The 18,532-nt window shown below is 36.8% G+C and overlaps 1 protein-coding gene across 8 annotated transcripts in view; it reads left to right on the top strand.

Annotated features, from left to right (window-relative positions):
- Window positions 1–18,532, top strand: part of CACNA2D1 (calcium channel, voltage-dependent, alpha 2/delta subunit 1) — a 530,781-nt gene that overhangs the window by 361,618 nt on the left and 150,631 nt on the right. The gene's annotated exons all lie outside the window — the stretch shown is intronic.

Below are 18,532 nucleotides of genomic sequence, written 5' to 3'. Positions count from 1 at the left end.
ACTGCACAATTGCCCTCATCTCCCACGCTAGTAAAGTAATGCTCAAAATTCTCCAAGCCAGGCTTCAGCAATACGTGAACCGTGAACTTCCTGATGTTCAAGATGGTTTTAGAAAAGGCAGAGGAACCAGAGATCAAATTGCCAATATCCGCTGGATCATCGAAAAAGCAAGAGAGTTCCAGAAAAACATCTACTTCTGCTTTATTGACTATGCCAAAGCCTTTGACTGTGTGGATCACAATAAACTGGAAAATTCTGAAAGAGATGAGAATACCAGACCACCTGACCTGCCTCTTGAGAAATTTTTATGCAGGTCAGGAACCAACAGTTAGAACTGGACATGGAACAGCAGACTGGTTCCAAATAGGAAAAGGAGTACGTCAAGGCTGTATATTGTCACCCTGCTTATTTAACTTCTATGCAGAGTACATCATGAGAAATGCTGGGCTGGAAGAAGCACAAGCTGGAATCAAGATTACCAGGAGAAATATCAATAAGCTCAGATATGCAGATGACGCCACCCTTATGGCAGAAAGTGAAGAGGAACTAAAGAGCCTCTTGATGAAAGTGAAAGAGAGTGAAATAGTTGGCCTAAAGCTCAACATTCAGAAAACTAAGATCATGGCATCTGGTCCCATCACTTCATGGCAACGAGATGGCGAAACAGTGGAAACAGTGTCAGACTTTATTTTGGGGGGCTCCAAAATCACTGCAGATGGTGACTGCAGCCATGAAATTAAAAGACACTTACTCCTTGGAAGGAAAGTTATGACCAACCTCGATAGTATATTCAAAAGCAGAGACATTACTTTGCCAACATAAGTCACCTAGTCAAGGCTATGGTTTTTCCCATAGTCATGTGTGGATGTGAGAGTTGGACTGTGAAGAAAACTGAGCGCCGAAGAATTGATGCTTTTGAACTGTGGTCTTGGAGAAGACTCTTGAGAGTCCCTTGGACTGCAAGGAGATCTAACCAGTCCATTCTAAAGCAGATCAGTCCTGGGTGTTCATTGGAGGGACTGATGCTAAAGCTGAAACTCCAGTACTTTGGCAACCTCAAGCGAAGAGTTGACTCATTGGAAAAGACCCTGATGCTGGGAGGGATTCGGGCAGGAGAAGGGGATGACCGAGGATGAGATGGCTGGATGGCATCACTGACTCTATGGACATGAGTTAAGTAAAGTCCGGGAGTTGGTGATGGACAGGGAGGCCTGGCGTGCTGTAATTGATGAGGTCACAAAGAATCCGACAGGGCTGAGTGACTGAACTGAACTGAACTGAACTGACGTTCTTTGTTCAGATATAGTTCTATATTCAGTTTTTTGTTATGGTATCATAATAAGTAGCTTGTGAATGAGGTTTTTTTGATAATTTTGAGATGTGTTTTAATATTTTAATGAATAAATTTTGAATCTGAATATTTGTATGTGAAAGCATGTTTACTTTGAGGATCATTAAGTTACTAATTTATAGTCTCCTTTTTTTGTAATCAGGTAATATATTTTAGAGTTGTTAAGGTTTCAATTTTAAATTTGCTGCTCATACGGTAATAAAACAAAATATTCTTTTGTTTCCATAAAGCCAGTTATTATGAATGAATAGAATTAGCTATACATAAAGTAAGGCTGCTGGATGATTGAAGCTCATGGGTATTTTAGTGTATTATAATATCATACTAGACTATATATAGTATAAGTTATATATAGTAAACATTAAGAATTAGGTACGAAGAGTAGTTATTAGGGCTTTATGTCACCTAGTAGCATAATCATAATATTCATTTTACCTTTCAAGAATTTCATTAAGTGGCTGACCTATTCCCAGTGCGTGGTCAAAACCAGTCTTTTATTAGGTTGCTCTTCTTGTGTTCTTCTACATTAAAGTCATTATTAAGTGAAAAGCCATTATAGTCTAGTTTATAGGTTTTTTTAATGAAATTAAAGATCATCATTCAACCAGGACACCTTCCTCAGTGTGATGTGCTATATGACAAGGCCTAGTATTGATGGCATCGCTTCACTGCGTCTGAATCTCTCTTTTGGACATGTAGGAGAATTACACCTCTTCCCACCTGCACCAGGGTGGAGGTACATGGCTAGTGCTAGCCAGTGGATTATGATGGAAGTGATATCTGTGCCTTTCAAGTTGGTGAATTTAAAATTGCCAGAAGTAGACTCTCGAACTCTCTTCTTGCCCCAGGATCAGACGGTAGAACCATGTGGAAGGAACTTCTGTCAGTCTACATCCCTAGGGTGAATGAGCATATACTAGAGACTACCCCCTCTTCCATACCTGGATTCCACCAGCAGTAAGCTCTGGGTTTGTAGGATGAGACAAATGAAACAAGATAGACAAATGATAGATAGAGAAAAGATAGACAAATGAAACAAAAGACAGACAAATGAACTACTTGGATATTTAATCCACTGAAATTATATGCATTTAAATATATACATACATGCTCATGTAGCAAATAATTTTCTAATCGTTTTATCTAATTAATTTTCCTAAAATATCATTCTTCATCTAATTATCCTTACATCATCATTCTTTTTACAAAATGACTAATTTCACTTTCTCAGTTTCTCAGGATTTTTTCCCCAAATGTTTAAAAACTGAAAATTTCAATCTAAAACTTTGTCTCCAAAATAAATATTAAGAGTTACTATTTGCTAAGTGTTAAAGCTCTCATCAAACAGATTTATATTGAGGTACGAAATAAATGTCAGTTCCATTCTCTTATTCTTAATTTTTCATTTTTTTTCCTTCTGATTCAGATTTTAAAACTATGACAGCTTAGGGAAAACAAAAACTCACTGTTTATTCTCTTATGAGGTTGGATGATAGACTCATTTCAGACTCTGACAATTTAAAATCTATATTTGTGCTCATTTCCAAGTTAGCAAACTAGTACAAAAATACATAAATTGTACATGTTGAAAAAATGCCATCTCCAAACTTATTAGTTTATTTTATAAAACTCAACAGTAAACTATTATCCACAATATGTGACGTTAACTGCCTTCCCACTGAATTATACTGCTTATAATATATGAGAAAATAAAATTGACTTAACATGTACTCTGTAATCACTAGCCTATAGTACATATTCAAATGAAGAGACTTGAATTTAACCTGGGTTAGTAGCTATAAAGTATATCCATAAATATGTTTGCTGTATATATAAAAACATGTATGTATAAAATACATACATAAATAATATGTAAATGATATATACTTATATAGACATAAATATATAATGTACAATTGTACAAATGTATAAATTAAAAAACATAATATTTTTGCATTACAGTTGTCCATATATTAAAATACCATTACTATAAGTATGACATTGCTATACTCACCTTAGTTTAAATATTTTCCATTAATTCTTATGAAGCATAAAATTTTAATGAAATTGCAGGTTTGCAATCAAAGAGCAATGTTATATACCTTTCTGATTTTCAGTTTAACAATAAGGTACATTTTATAAGAAAGTTTATTTTGGAACGTTTAGATTTTTGTTTGTCTTAGGAGTTCAGTGTCTAATTTGACGTTTACTGTTTTTAATGGGTTGAATTTCTGTGCAAATAATGTAGAATTTGTAGCCCATCGTCTGATCTATCTCGGTTAGATTTTGGCCAAACTTACTTCAGACCTTTTATAGTAGTAAGGGACTGGGAGATCTTCACAGTGAAAGTTAGGAATTCTGTTCTGACTGCGACATTGTTAACCTCCAATTTTAGAATCATTTGGTGACATTGAGTGGCACGTGCGCAAAGTTGTCTTCCTCTTTTGATTTTCGTGTTTGTTAGTGTATAGTTACTAGAAACTTAATCTCTTTACATAATATATAAGAATCCTCCATGTTAAGGAGTAGATAAAGGAATATTACACTTACACATTTATCATGTTTGCATCTACTTTTGTGTTTGGTATAAATAGTAAGGTCTAGATTTCAATATAAAATAGTGCCAAGTAATCTGTTTCAATTCAAAAATTTATCTACAAGCTCATGATCTTGAATATGATCTATACATACCAAAAATCACATTTACAGGTTCTCTATATTTCAAAAATACAAGCTACATTTCAAAAACTATAATTGTAGACTCTTCTTAGAAAATGACATTAAAGCATTTGCCAGAAGTAAGTTTAAAGAATCAGTCTTGATCCAAAATAAAAACAGGAGTTTGGAAAACAAAATCTTTGTGTGAAAATTTTTCTGAAAATTCAAATATTTAAGATACTATTTCAAATCTCCACATAATCTCCATGTTACTTGGCATACGTGCACATATGTATATGTCTCATGTATGTATATGATTCAAGCAGAGAACTCTTCCCAGTAAGCTATTCATTGAATCAAATTTCAGACAATAATTCCTTAAGCTAGGAAAAAGGGTATGCTTCCGGTCTGTATTTTGATGGTGATAGCATAAGTTTCAAATTATTCTTCTGAGCTAACAGAAAAAAAAAAATTGTTTATAAATGACAAAAACAATGGTCGTGTGTTTCAGACAAGTTTTCATTTTAATGAACACATCTTTATACTCCAGAAAAACCTGATAATACCTGTGAAAGGTTAACTTTAATAAAAGATACTAAATTCTAGACAATAAGATGAGGTTTTTTAATGATTTTTTTAAAAGTAGATTTCCTATGAAATAGTAAGATGTGTTCCAATGCTAGGCATAACTTTGTAAGTGAAGAAATAAATGTGCACTCAGGAAAAGTCAGAATATTACAAAAGAAAATTCAGAATATTACAAAGAAACGGTAAATCCAGTCTCAATCTCAGTGTATTTGCACTTTCCAAACCAATAAAAAGTCTGTTTATCCTCTCTAAAAATATTTATATTCAGTTTTGGCAGTGTCTAGAAGAGCTGTTATATAAATGCTTCTAAATGAATTATGTTACTGGTTATGTGTATCATAAGCATGTGTACGTGCTAGGTTACTTCAGTCGTGTCCAACTCTGTATGACCCTATAGACCATAACCCGCCAGGGTCCTCTGTCCATGGGATTCTCCAGGCAACAATACTAGAGTGAGTTGCCATGCCCTCCTCCAGGGGATCTTCCCCACCCAGGGATCAAACCCAGTCTCTTACGTCTCCTGCTTTGGCAATTGGGTTCTTTACCACTAATGCCACCTGGGAAGCCTATCATAAGCATGTATCATTTTAAATAGAGATCTAAATTATATGATATGGTGCCCGTAGTGATTCACACACACACACACACACACACACACACACCCAGCTACCTTCTTGTGTAAGAAGATATTGCTACCTTGTTTAAGGGTATGTAATTTTAAAAATAGAAGAAATATGGAAATAACAAAATGCACAGACTTTTGCTTTTAAACAAAAAATGTTGGAGATGTCACATTTAGGAATAGCGTGTAAAAGGACAAGACAGGGAGAAATTGATAGTTAAATAGAATACATATGAAAAAATGACAGTAGAAAACAAAATCAAAAAGCTTCGCTTCAAATTTATTTGAAAGGCCAGAGAACCTGACAAATAATGTAAAATATCCTGGCTTCTATCAGTCTGACGTGAAATGCAAAGTGACAAGGAAGTAAAGACTTGTTTCAAAATCACGAAAAAGGTTAATGTCAACGAAACTACAGTTTTGGTAAGAATGGTAAAATCATTTAAATAAGTTATTCATGTTTATATTAGAAAATGGTAGCTATGTTTGTAAAGTTAAATGGAATTTATTATCTCTTTACACTTGCCTAATTTGATGTTTTATGAAATAGAAGGTTTGAAGTCTTCATCTGCATGTAACCTTTTGATATTAAATTTCGATTGAAGTTTTGTTTTTAGAAATAAATATCTGAGATGCTGTTAAGTAGTTAAATCTTGTCACTCTTGTGTATCGGATGAATGAGGGTGGTTGGCATTTGTTCATTTAGAGCTACTGATGCAAGTTTAAATCATTTCTGAAAGTCAAAGGCACAAGCAATTTGCAGAAGAGAGCCAACAATGATGATAAGAAAACCATGGTCGGCAATTTGAAGTGTCTTTATAATACATATACGACTCTTGTGGTAGAACTTTATGGTCTTATAAGACCATGTAATCATCAAGTTTCAGTCTCGTGGGGCTCTGTGTAAGTGTAGAGGCACAATAGATTGCCTTATCATTCTAACCGAGCATAAGGGGAATTGCTTATTCTTCAAGTACACAGCAAGCATTAAGTGCTCTACATAACAAGAGTTTCAGGCATTGTATCCCTGGGTACTTCATTTAAGTCAATAACTCTTTTAAAAAGGCAAAATTCAAAACAGTGCATTAGAAGATAATGGGTTTTTATTGGTTCCAATATCTTTTCATATTATTTCTTCTTGATGGACTGAGTTGGGCACAGATACACTGAATTTGTGTAGTTGAATTCAGTGTAGTTGTTTTAACGCTGATGTAAAAATTATATTCAAAAGGCATATTTTGTGGCTTTTGATACATGAAAACAATAGGTACGTATTACAGCACATTATGCCCTGGTGACTTTTCATGGGAAACAGTGTTCTTGTTTATGAGTGTTGCTGCTGCTGCTGCTAAGTCACTTCAGTCGTGTCCGACTCTGTGCGACCCCATAGACAGCAGCCCACCGGGCTCCGCCATCCCTGGGATTCTCCAGGCAAGAACACTGAAGCGGGTTGCCATTTCCTTCTCCAATGCCTGAAAGTGAAAAATGAAAGTGAAGTCCCTCAGTCGTGTCCAACTCTTAGCGACCCCATGGACTGCAGCCCACCAGGCTCCTCTGTCCATGGGATTCTCCAGGCAAGAGTACTGGAGTGGGGTGCCATTGCCTTCTAGGTCCATGTTATTTCCTTCTGGCAATCTCTCTCGGCTAGGTAAAGCCTCCTTTGTACTTAAGGATCTGTAGCACTTATTGATGTCAGTAACCATGAACATCCTTCAAACAGTTGTGACTGTCACTGAAACAATGACTTCCAAATCTGATTCTTCCATATGGATCCATGACTAAGCTGCAGATTCATTTCTCTGCCTTTTGGATAACCATTTTCAGTGGATTAAAAGGCCTAGGCGCCTCACATTATGACATCAATATCTCCAAATATGCCCCTCCTCCAGTGTTCATATCTTTGTTAGTAGTATCATCCAGGTCCAAGCAGAAAACCAGGGCTCTTCTCTCCCCCTGCCCACCATCTGTCACTATGGTCTGTGGATTATTTAATCTTCTTCCACTCCCCATGTCCAGCACTGGTTTTTTAGTTCTAACCATTGTCATTACTCTCCAGCCTGACCATACTAGCTTTTTGTCTTCTTCTCCCCATTCATATGTGGCTTTTCCCCAGTCCACTTTCAATCTTCTTCCATGCTGGCTTCTTGAAGCCTCAAGTACAAATATGATTATTTTGTATTTTAGCTTTTATGACTCTGTAATTCTCAGCATACAATTATTTTTGTTTAGTACTTCTGTATCGTTATACAGGATGTCTGCATTCTTTGCTTTGCTGCTTTGGGCCATCAGTTTAGTTGCTCAGTCATGTCCAGCTCTTTGCTACCCCATGGACTGCAGCATGCCAGGCTTCCTCCGTATTCTTCTTTTATTCAACCATTTTGAAGCATGTAGAGCTCCTGAAATGCCTTATGCTTTTTTTTTTTTTTTTCCCAGCCTCTGTTTTCTACACAAGGAATTCACTGAATCAGTCACTCACTTCACTACTCTTCTTTAAAACTGTACCACTTCCTCCTGGAAGTCTTTTTTGACCACCAACCTTTTGACTCTCAAACTACTCACCTCCTGAGAGGCAGTACTGTTGTTAATAGGGTGTATGATACAAAAGCAAAATTGGATGTAAGATGCTTTGTCTCTCTTTCTCCATTAGATGCAGATCAAACTGAGAAGAATGGTCACGATTTACTTTAATTCTGAGAGCATAGTCAAGAGTTATTATTGTGCATTGAGGGACTGAATACAATGCTGGAATTAGACCTCTAGAATTCAGTCTATTACAGTAAGAAGACTCAAACCATCTTTAATGTCACAGTATTCCTTTTGTGCCGTGTATTTTTGTTTGGATGTTTTGGTGTTGCAGCAAAATTGTGTGAGATTTATCCTTGAAATACTGCACTAGATCCTAAAGCTTTCTGTTAATAAAGTGAACAGTGGGAAAGGAGGTCTGGAGATGGGGTAGAAGAAGCCATAGAAGACCAACTTTTATGGAGACTTAACTGAAGACTTTTCATTCAGGAAGTCATTTGCCATGTAGAAGACCATGGCAGTGGCGGTAGGAAAAAATGGCTGAAAATGAGGTGAAATTGGAGGCAGGGGGACTAAAGGCTGTTGCGAGAGACATAAGTGAGCTTGGCCTTGGAGTGAGAAGACTGAGAGATACACGGATCTAGAACCAGTGTGGCCTGGTCATTTACCATCTCATGACATTTCGTCAGATCAAAAACCTTTAAGCCGCTTGTAAAAGTTTGTGTGCGGACTGTTTAGATCAGGTATTGAATCCTTTATAGTATTTTTTTATTACTTTATAAAAAGGTTTACTTGTTCTTTTGAACATTTTTCTTTAGGTAAAAGACCAAATAAATGAATACAGGGGGATAACTTAAGAATTCATTTGATGCCATTGAGGAGATTTATGAATCTACTTTCCTAGTTACACTAAATGATTATTTTATGAGGAATCCTTTACTGTAGTTTAAAGCTATGTCAGAATAACTTGAATTTATTCAACCAATTTGGCCGATACATGAAAACTTTTGTGGGATATTAAGTTATGAATGAAAATTAAAAATACATGAATTATTAGAATAGAAAAAGAATTATTTCTTAAGGTATTTGTTGAACTGGCAGTAGCTAGGACTGATAAATATAAATTCAACATCAATAACTATAACAAATACATTAAAATCTGAACAAGTAATGCTTACTATGTTGTAAGCATCCTGAAAACTAATATAGTTGATATATTTTTTCTTTTTATATATAGATGTCTATCTTTATAAATGATAAAATAAGTTATGAGTGCTCTGTATGCCTGTATGCTTATTTGCATATGGCAATTTTTTATTTGTATGCAACTAGAGATACAAGGATATAACCTCATTTTGTCTTAGATACAGAATTAGATTTCATCCATACCTTTATGGAACATGACTCGGTAAGCAGCGATCTGTAGTACAAAAGATTTATTTTTTGTTTAATTTCACTCTGAAGCAGTGCATGGTATTTAAGTGATTGTTCTTTTTAATTATAGCAACCTACTATGTGCTGTGTTTCAGTGCATCTAATCTTTCCATCTTAAAATCACCAGGCAACTCTTTGTTCTGAAACTAGTTGACAGAAACTCTTAAGTACTAAGCAGTCTGTGCCTCATTGACAGAATCACCCTTGCCCCCACGAGCCTTGTTATCCTTCTCCAACCGTACCTCGTTAGTCAGCTCCAATACTTTTTGATTCTTCTTTGTAAATTCAGTAGTCCAGATTTGTATGTAGACACTAAATTCCCTATGCAGTTAGGCAGTCTCAGAGCAAAGGCAAGAGATTTCCCATATCTAATTTAGTCTGCAAGTCTTGGCCAGAGTTTCCTCTCTGCCTTAAAAGAACTGTGTACCCATCATTCTGTGTGTGTGTGCATGCGTGTGTGTATGCCTGTGTTGTGTCTGGTATGTATATGAGGTCTTATATAATTTAATATCCCCTTTCAGAGTTTTAATGTTTTCATTTGTATTCACCAGTATGTATTCACCAGTTGTATTCACAGTCACTGTGGTTTATTTTCAAGAGCACTGGGAACATTCCATATGAAAAAATTATCCTCACTGAAATTATACAGTACATTACATACTATCATTACAGAGATTTTTCTTTTTCATTTTTGCCTTCTCTTGTAACAATGTAAGTGGTTTGGGAAGGGTAACAAGCTGTTTTCTTCTTGAGATTTATAACAAGAAAATTAAGTAGTATTTCTGAACGTTAATTTAGGGCCAAGGAAAGAACAAAGATTCTTTGAGGAAAAGAGAGGATGTTAGATTTTTATCACTCATCCTAGCATTTTAGCAGCATGGTCAGAATGGCTCCATAAATATATATTTAAAAAAATCTTTTAAATGCTGAGTATTAAGAGGTAAATAAGAAAATAATGACAGAGGCAGATAGCATTTATTGTGCAGTTAGTAAGTGACAGAAGTGTTCTGAGTACATATAACCCTCGGCACAGGGCTGTGAGGCAAACACTATTGTCATCCCCATTGTGCAGGCAAGGAAAATGAGGTTTAGAGAGGAGAAAATGCTTTCCCAAGGTCAAATGCATACTACACAGAGACTCAGCCTTTCGGTGGCGGGCAGTAAGTAACAATATTCTTTGCTCATGCTGCATACATACACGTGTGCTGTGTGTAGTCACTCGGTCATGTCCAGCTCTTTGCGACCTCATGGACTGTAGCCTGCCAGGCTTCCCCCTCCATGGAGATTCTCCAGGCAAGAATACTATAGTGGGTTGCCATTTCCTCCTCCTGAGGATCTTCCCACCCAGGGATCAAACCCCACTCTCATATATTACAGGCCGATTCTTCACCGTTTGAGCCACCAGGGAAGCCATGCATATACTGAGTTCTAAAATACCGATTTATTTAAAGGAAAAAGCATCATCAGCAAAATAAGTGGGCATCTAAAATCAGCACCTCAATTTGAAGTTCTTTATATTTGGTCTTAATTGAGCATTTATTCTTAAATGGCTTTGACTTCACCTCTGTGTTCTCATAGCTCCTGATTTCTTTTTTAAACTCATGTATTTATTTCCCTTTTTAAAGTTTAAATTTTAAAAAGGTTTAGAATATTTTTGTCTGTTTTTTGTTGGTTCAGAATTAGCAAGCTGTATTTACTAAATATTGCTCTAATGCCTACAATGTGGGAGACCCGGGTTCAATCCCTGGGTCGGGAAGATCTCCTGGAGAAGGAAATGGCAACCCATTCCAGTATTCTTGCCTGGAAAATTCCATGGACGGAGAAGCCTGGTAGGCTACAGTCCGTGGGGCCACAAAGAGTCAGACATGACTGAGCTACTTCACTTAATGTATAAAATGGATATTTAACAATCTTTCCAAAAATTTTAGTTATAAATAGTCACATTTATGATGAAAATGACTTTGTAAAATAGTGTCAATGGAGGAAATTGTGTTGTCTTCCTTAGGTAATTTCTGTAAAGTTCCAACTTTATGTTTACAAATTATGCAGTATTTCCAAAATGTAAAATTAAAGTATTTCACTATATGATTCCAGTGAAGAGTATCTCATGATGTGAGAGGGTTTAAATAAATTAGAGGGTGGACATAAGGAATGTAGTTTTATTGAAAAATAGAGTTATATTTAAGTTGCTATATCTGAAAGAAGTTATTGTTCAAGTAAAATAACTGACAAAATTTTAATGTTTATTCCAGCTAAGGAAAGGACTATAATCATATCATGCACCCTGACATCCTTTTATTCATAGGCTTATTTGACATTCATGTTAACTCTGTCTGGCACCCTTAATGTGTTTATTTTTATTTTTTTTAGATGAAGGGACAACAGAAGTATAAGACATTAAATGACTAGTTTGAAGTTGAGGCTGTGCCCATGAGAGAGAAACTTAAAATGCTTGCAAGATAAACATTTTGCCTCCTAATCTTATGACATTCTTGTGCATAATACTTCTACCCCTTCAAGAAAAATTTTGCAAGTAATTATCATTTTATTTAAAATGACATTAAAAATCCTCAATTAACCAACCCATTAGGTCTGAATGTCTTCTATTCCCCTTGCATTATTCTTATTTTCTTTTATAAAAGTTGTTTCTCCTGAAGTCCTTCTATGTGCTCTGCAATTTGCACATTTTTTTTAAAAGCAGAGCAGCTGTGTTCTGAGTATTAGCCAGGTGCTCAGTCTATGGGAAACTAGACATTGGGAGCAACACCAGAAATCTCAGCAATACAGAGATTAGAGCATTGACAAAGACAAGAACCTTTTAATATTTGTACCAAATTAACAGTAGGAATAAGGCTTATCTCCTCATCAGGGCCCACAGTGGGAGATGTGTGGTGGTGCCTGAGATATGATTAGAGAGATTAGATTTGGTCTTCCCATCTCCCTGTACTTTATTAATATTTCATTTACACTGGCATTAGATTAGATTCCTTTAGCCAAATCCACCAAAAAGATTCGTTCATTTTAATATTTATGAACACTGCTTATACCTTAAAGTGGATTTTTTTTGTTTGTGTGCTTAATTGGATCAGTGGGTTTCTTCTTATTAACATTTTTCTTTTTTGAGATGAAGGTTGATGAATTAAATTAGTGACATCTGGCTCAGCTCTTGGACTAAATGCAACTCCTTTAATGACTGTGTTATATACTGTGGGATAAAATGAACATTTGCTATAAAGATAAAATTAAATTTAGTTTAGAATCATACAGTGTTGAATCATTTTTTTAAAAAAGCAAAACTCATAATATTTTTTGAATATCTAAGAACAGGAAGAGGGAAGGATAACATTTTTGGGGGAAGAGTATAGCAGTAAGTACATGGCCTCTTATTAATTTATTCATTTTATTATTTAGTTGGTATATTTATTTTTAATTAATTTTTATTGGAGTATAGTTGCTTTACAACATTGTATTAACTTCTACTGTACAGCAAAGTGAATTATCCATATGTAGTCATATATCCCCTCCCTTTGTGGTGTTGGAGAAGACGCTTGAGAGTCCCTTGGACTGCAAGGAGATCCAACCAGTCCATTATGAAGGAGATCAGCCCTGGGATTTCTTTGGAAGGACTGATTCTAAAGCTGAAACTCCAGTACTTTGCCCACCTCATGCAAAGAGTTGACTCATTGGAAAAGACTCTGATGCTGGGAGGGATTGGGGGCAGGAGGAGAAGGGGACGACAGAGGATGGGATGGCTGGATGGCATCACTGACTCAATGGACGTGAGTCTGAGTGAACTCCGGGAGTTGGTGATGGACAGGGAGGCCTGGCGTGCTGCGATTCATGGAGTGGCAAAGAGTCGGACATGACTGAGCGACTGAACTGATCTGAACTTTGACTTCCTTTCCATTCAGGTCACCACAGTGTATTAAGTAGAGTTCCCTGTGCTATACAGTCAGTTCTTACTGGTTATCTGTTTATACACAGTACTGATAGTGTATATATGTCAATCCCGATCTCCCAGTTCCTCCCACCCCATCTTTCCCCCTGGTATTCGTATATTTTTTCTGTATGTCCTTGTGTCTATTTATTCTTTGCAATTAAGATCACCTATACCATTTTTCTAGATTACCCATTGTATATTAATATACGATATTTGTTTTGTCTTTCTGACTTACTTTACTCTATGATTTTCATTCCTTTTTGTGGCTGTATAATATTTCATTCAATGGCACTAAAAACATAGCTTTAAAATCCTTATCTCTTCAATTATATGAGAATAGTGTGTTAGAGGGAGAAGGCAATGGCACCCCACTCCAGGACTCTTGCCTGGAGAATCCCATGGATGGAGGAGCCTGGTAGGCTGCAGTCCATGGGGTTGCTAAGAGACAGGACTGAGTGACTTCACTTTCACTTTTCACTTTCCTGCATTGGAGAAGGAAATAGCAACTCACTCCAGTGTTCTTGCCTGGAGAATCCCAGGGGCGGGGGAGCCTGGTGGGCTAACGTCTATGGGATCACACAGAGTTGGACATGACTGAAGTGACTTAGCAGCAGTGGGTTAGAATTTCTGGGACTGAAAATGAAATTTCTCAACCCAAAAAGTGTGAAAATATAGCCTGAAGTATTGACATAATTTAGTGTGAAACAATAATATTTTTAAATGTATCAGCTTTCATTTGAAGAAGTTTTCCTGTGGCTTTTTGTGGACAGAATTTGTTGGGAATATTGCTTTTTACAAAGTGAATTGATTTTGTTTATATTTGTGCTTGAGCAAAGTTTCTAAACTTGTGCCCTGCTGACATTTTGAGCTGAGTGATTCATTGTTGTGGAGATTGTCTTGTGCATTGTAGGATGTTTAGAGTGTCTTGGGTTTCTACCTAGCAAATGCTAATAGAACTCCTAGTAGTCTTTCTTTTCTATTATTTTGGCCCTGCTTTGTAGCATGTGGGATCTTAGTTCCCTGACCAGGGATAAAACCCTTGCCCCTTGCATCGGAAGCTCAGACTCTTAAATCCTGGACCTCCAGTGAAGTCCTGCCTCCTCCTAGTGGTTTTTTTTTTTTTTTCCTTTATTTTTCATTGAAGGATACTTGCTTTACAGTGTTGTGCTGGTTTCTGCCGTACATCAGCATAAATCAGCCATAGGTATACATATGTCCCCTCCCTCTTTGAAACTCCCTTGCACCCCTACCCCATCCTACCCTTCTAGGTTGTCACAGAGCATCAGGTTGAGCTCCTTGCATCATACAGCAAATTCTCACTGGCTATAGATTTTGCAAATGGTAATATGTATGCTTCAGTGCTACTCTCAATTGTCCCAGTCTCTCCTTCCCCTGTTGTGCATGCAAGTCTGTTCTCTGTCTCTTTTGCTGCTCTACAAATAGATTTATCAGTACCATTTTTCTAGATTCCATATATATGTATTAATATATGATATTTGTTTTTCTCTTTCTTAACTTATTTAACTTGTAAAACAGGCTCTAGGTTCATCCACCTCCCTAGAATTGACTCAAATGTGTTCCTTTATTATGGCTGAGTAATATTCCATTGTATATGTGTATTAAAACGTCTTTATCCGTTCACCTGTCAGTGGACGTCTGGATTGTTTCCATGTCCTGGCTATTGTAAATAGTGCTGCAGTGAACATTGGGGTACATGTATCTTTTAGAATTGTGGTTTTCTCAGGGTATATGCCCAGTAGTGGGTTTGCTGAGTCATGTGGTAGATTTACTCCTAGTTTTTTAAGAAATCTCTAGACTATTCTCCCTTGCAGCTGTATCAATTTAGATTCCCACCAGCAGTGTAAGAGAGTTTATTTTTTCCACATCCTCTCCATCGTCTATTGTTTGTAGATTTTTGATAATGGCCATTCTGACCAGTGTGAAGTTACATCTCATTGTAGTTTTGATTTACATTTTTCTCATAATAAGCAATGTTGAGCATTTTCTCATGAATTTATTAGCTATCAGTATGTCTTCTTTGGAGTGATGTCTGTTGGAGCTAATCAGTGAATCTAGTAAAGTCACAGGATACAAAATCAATACACAGAAATTTCTTGCATTCCTATACACTTAACAATGAAAAATCAGAAAGAGAAATTAAGTAAGCAATCCCATTCACTATTGTAACAAAAAGAATAAAATATCCAAGAATAAACTTACCTAAGGAGACAAAAGAGCTGTATACAGAAAACTATAAGACACTGATGAGCGAAATCTAAGGTGACATAAACAGGTGGAGAGATATGGCAAGTTCTTGGATTGAAAGAATCAATATTGTGAAAACAACTATACTGCCTAAAGCAATCTACAGATTCAGTGCAATCCCTATCAAATTACCAATGGCATTTTTCACAGAACTATTATAGAACAAAAATTTTCACAATTCGTATGGAAACACAAAAGACCTCGAAGAGCCAAAGCAATCTTAAGAAAGAAGAATGGAGCTGGAGGAATCAACCGTCCTGACTTCAGACTCTACTACCTGTCTTGACCATCAAAAATGTCTCTAGATATTGCTGAAAGGAACAGTCTCAGTTGATGGAGAAACAGTATTTACAAGTGCATAGGTGATTTTGACTTCTTCAGATTTGAAATTCTAAATTAGAGCTCCATAAATAATGGAAGCTAGAAATAAATAGCTCATGAACAGTGAGGATCTTCAAATGTGACTTATTTGGGTGCTGTGTCTATGACTGCCTCTGCATGAATTTTGGTAAATTACTCTTTCTAGATTTTATTTTTATCATCTAAAAAAGAGTGATATTTTTAGGTTGCTGCAAAAGTAATTGTGATTTTGCATTTTTGAATTTTTCCATTTGATATTGGAATACATTCTTATATAAATGTGATTGTTATACATCATTTTAATGTACATTTCTCACTGTATTTTTTTGCTAATGACTCAATACTTGCTGTTTATTTTATATTTATTTTATACATAGAAATGATATTCAACAAAAAGCAAATTTGAGCAGTTTTTTTATTTGAGTTCAAAATGGATTGTAAAGCAGCTCAGACAACTCACAACATCAACAAAACATCTGACCCAGGAACTGCTAATGAATGTACAGTGCAGTGATGGCTCTAGAAGCACATGAGAGCCTTGAATGTGAGGAGTATTGTGGCCAGCCATAGGAAGTCAACAGTGACCAATCGAGAGCAGTCATTGAAGCTGATCCTCTTAGAACTGCATGAGATTTGGCCAGGAACTCAATGTCGACCATTCTACAGTCGTTTGGCATATGAAGTAAATTGGAAAGGTGAAAAAGCTCAATAAGTGGGTGCCTCATGAGCTGACTGAAAGTCAAAAGAATTGTCATTTTGAAATGTCCTCTTCTCTTATTCTGTGCAACAACAACAAACTATATCTTGCTCAGATTGTGACACATGATAAAAAGTGGGTTTTATAAGACAATCAGCAATGACCAGCTTAGTGGACTGCGATGAAGCTCCAAAGCACTTTCCAAAGCCAAACTTGCACCAAAAAAAAGGTCATGGTCACTGGTTGGTGGTCTACTCCTGGTCTGGTCCGATACAGCTTTCTGAATCCTGGAGAAACCATTACATCTGACAAGTGTGCTCAGCAAATCAATGTGATGCACCAAAAACGGCAGCTCCTGCAGCTGGCATTGGCCAGCAGAAAGGGCCTAGTTCTTTTCCATGACAACACTTGACCACACATAGCTCAACCAGTTGCTTCAAAAGCTAAATGAATTGGCTACAAAGTTTTGCCACATCTGCCATATTCACCTGGCCTCTCACCAACTTATTCAAGCATCTCCAAAACTTTTTGCAGGGAGAATGCTTCCATAAACAGAAGGAGGCAGACAATACTTTCCAAGAGTTCATCAAATCCTAAAGCACACATTTTTGTGCTACAGGAAAAAACAAACTTGTTTTTTGTTGACAAAAATGTGTTGATTGTTAACGGTTCCTATTTTGATTAATGAAGATATGTTTGAGCGTAGTTCAGTTAAGTTTAGTCACTCAGTCGTGTCCAACTCTTTGCGACTCCATGAACCGCACCACACCAGCCCTCCCTGTCCATCACCAACTTCCGGAGTACACCCAAACCCATGTCCATTGTGTCGGTGATGACATCCAACCATCTAATCCTCTGTCGTCCCCTTCTCCTCTAGCCATCAATCTTTCCCAGCAACAGGGTCTTTTCAGATGAGTCAGCTCTTCACATCAGGTGGCCAAAGTACTGGAATTTCAGCTTCAACATTAGTCCTTCCAATGAACACCCAGGACTGATCCTTTAGGATGGACTATTTGGATCTCCTTGCAGTCCAAGGGACTCTCAAGAGTCTTCTCCAACATCACAGTTCAAAAGCATCAATTCTTCTGTGCTCAGCTTTCTTTATAGTCCAACTCTCACATCCATACATGACCACTGGAAAAACCATAGCCTTGACTAGACAGACAAAAGTTGACAAAGTAATGTCTCTGCTTTTTAATATGCTGTCTAGGTTGATCATAACTTTCCTTCCAAGGAGTGGGCTTCTTTTAATTTCATGGCTACAATCACCATCTGCAGTGATTTTGGAGCCCATAAAAACAAAATCAGCCACTGTTTCCCCATCTATTTGCCATGAAGTGATGGGATCAGATGCCATGATCTTAGTTTTCTGAATGTTGAGCTTTAAGCCAACTTTTTCAGTCTCCTCTTTGACTTTCATCAAGAGGCTCTTTAGTTCTTCTTCACTTTCTGCCATTAAGGTGGTGTCATCTGCATATCTGAGGTTATTGATATTTCTCTCGTCAATCTTGATTCCAGCTTGTGCTTCCTCCAGCCCAGCGTTTCTCATGATGTGCTCTGCATATAAGTTAAATAAGCAGGGTGACAATATACAGCCTTGACATACTCCTTTTCCTACTTGGAACAGTCTATTGTTCCATGTCCAGTTCTAACTGTTGCTTCCTGACCTGCATATAGTTTTCTCAAGAGGCAGGTCAGGTGGTCTGGTATTCCCATCTCTTTCAGAATTTTCCACAATTTATTGTGGAAATAGATGTTTTTCTGGAACTCTCTTGCTTTTTCCATGATCCAGCGGATGTTGGCAATTTGATCTCTGATTTCTCTGCCTTTTCTAAACCAGCTGGGACATCTGGAAGTTCACAGTTTACGTATTGCTGAAGCCTGCCTGGGTTGGAGAATTTTAAGCATCACTTTACTAGTGTGTGAGATGAGTGCAATTGTGCAGTGGTTTGAGCATTCTTTGTCATTGCCTTTCTTTGGGACTGGAATGAAAACTGACCTTTTCCAATCCCGTGGCCACTGCTGAGTTTTCCAGAAGCCTAGTTATAATGATTTAAAATTCATGGTCTGAAACCACAATTGCTTTTGTACCAA

The sequence above is a fragment of the Bison bison genome, unplaced genomic scaffold, assembly GCF_000754665.1.
Source record: "Bison bison bison isolate TAMUID 2011002044 unplaced genomic scaffold, Bison_UMD1.0 scf7180017864260, whole genome shotgun sequence".
In the NCBI taxonomy this organism is placed as follows: domain Eukaryota; kingdom Metazoa; phylum Chordata; class Mammalia; order Artiodactyla; family Bovidae; genus Bison; species Bison bison.
Note: the sequence above shows the minus strand (reverse complement) of the source record. Positions and strands in the feature narration are given on the sequence as shown.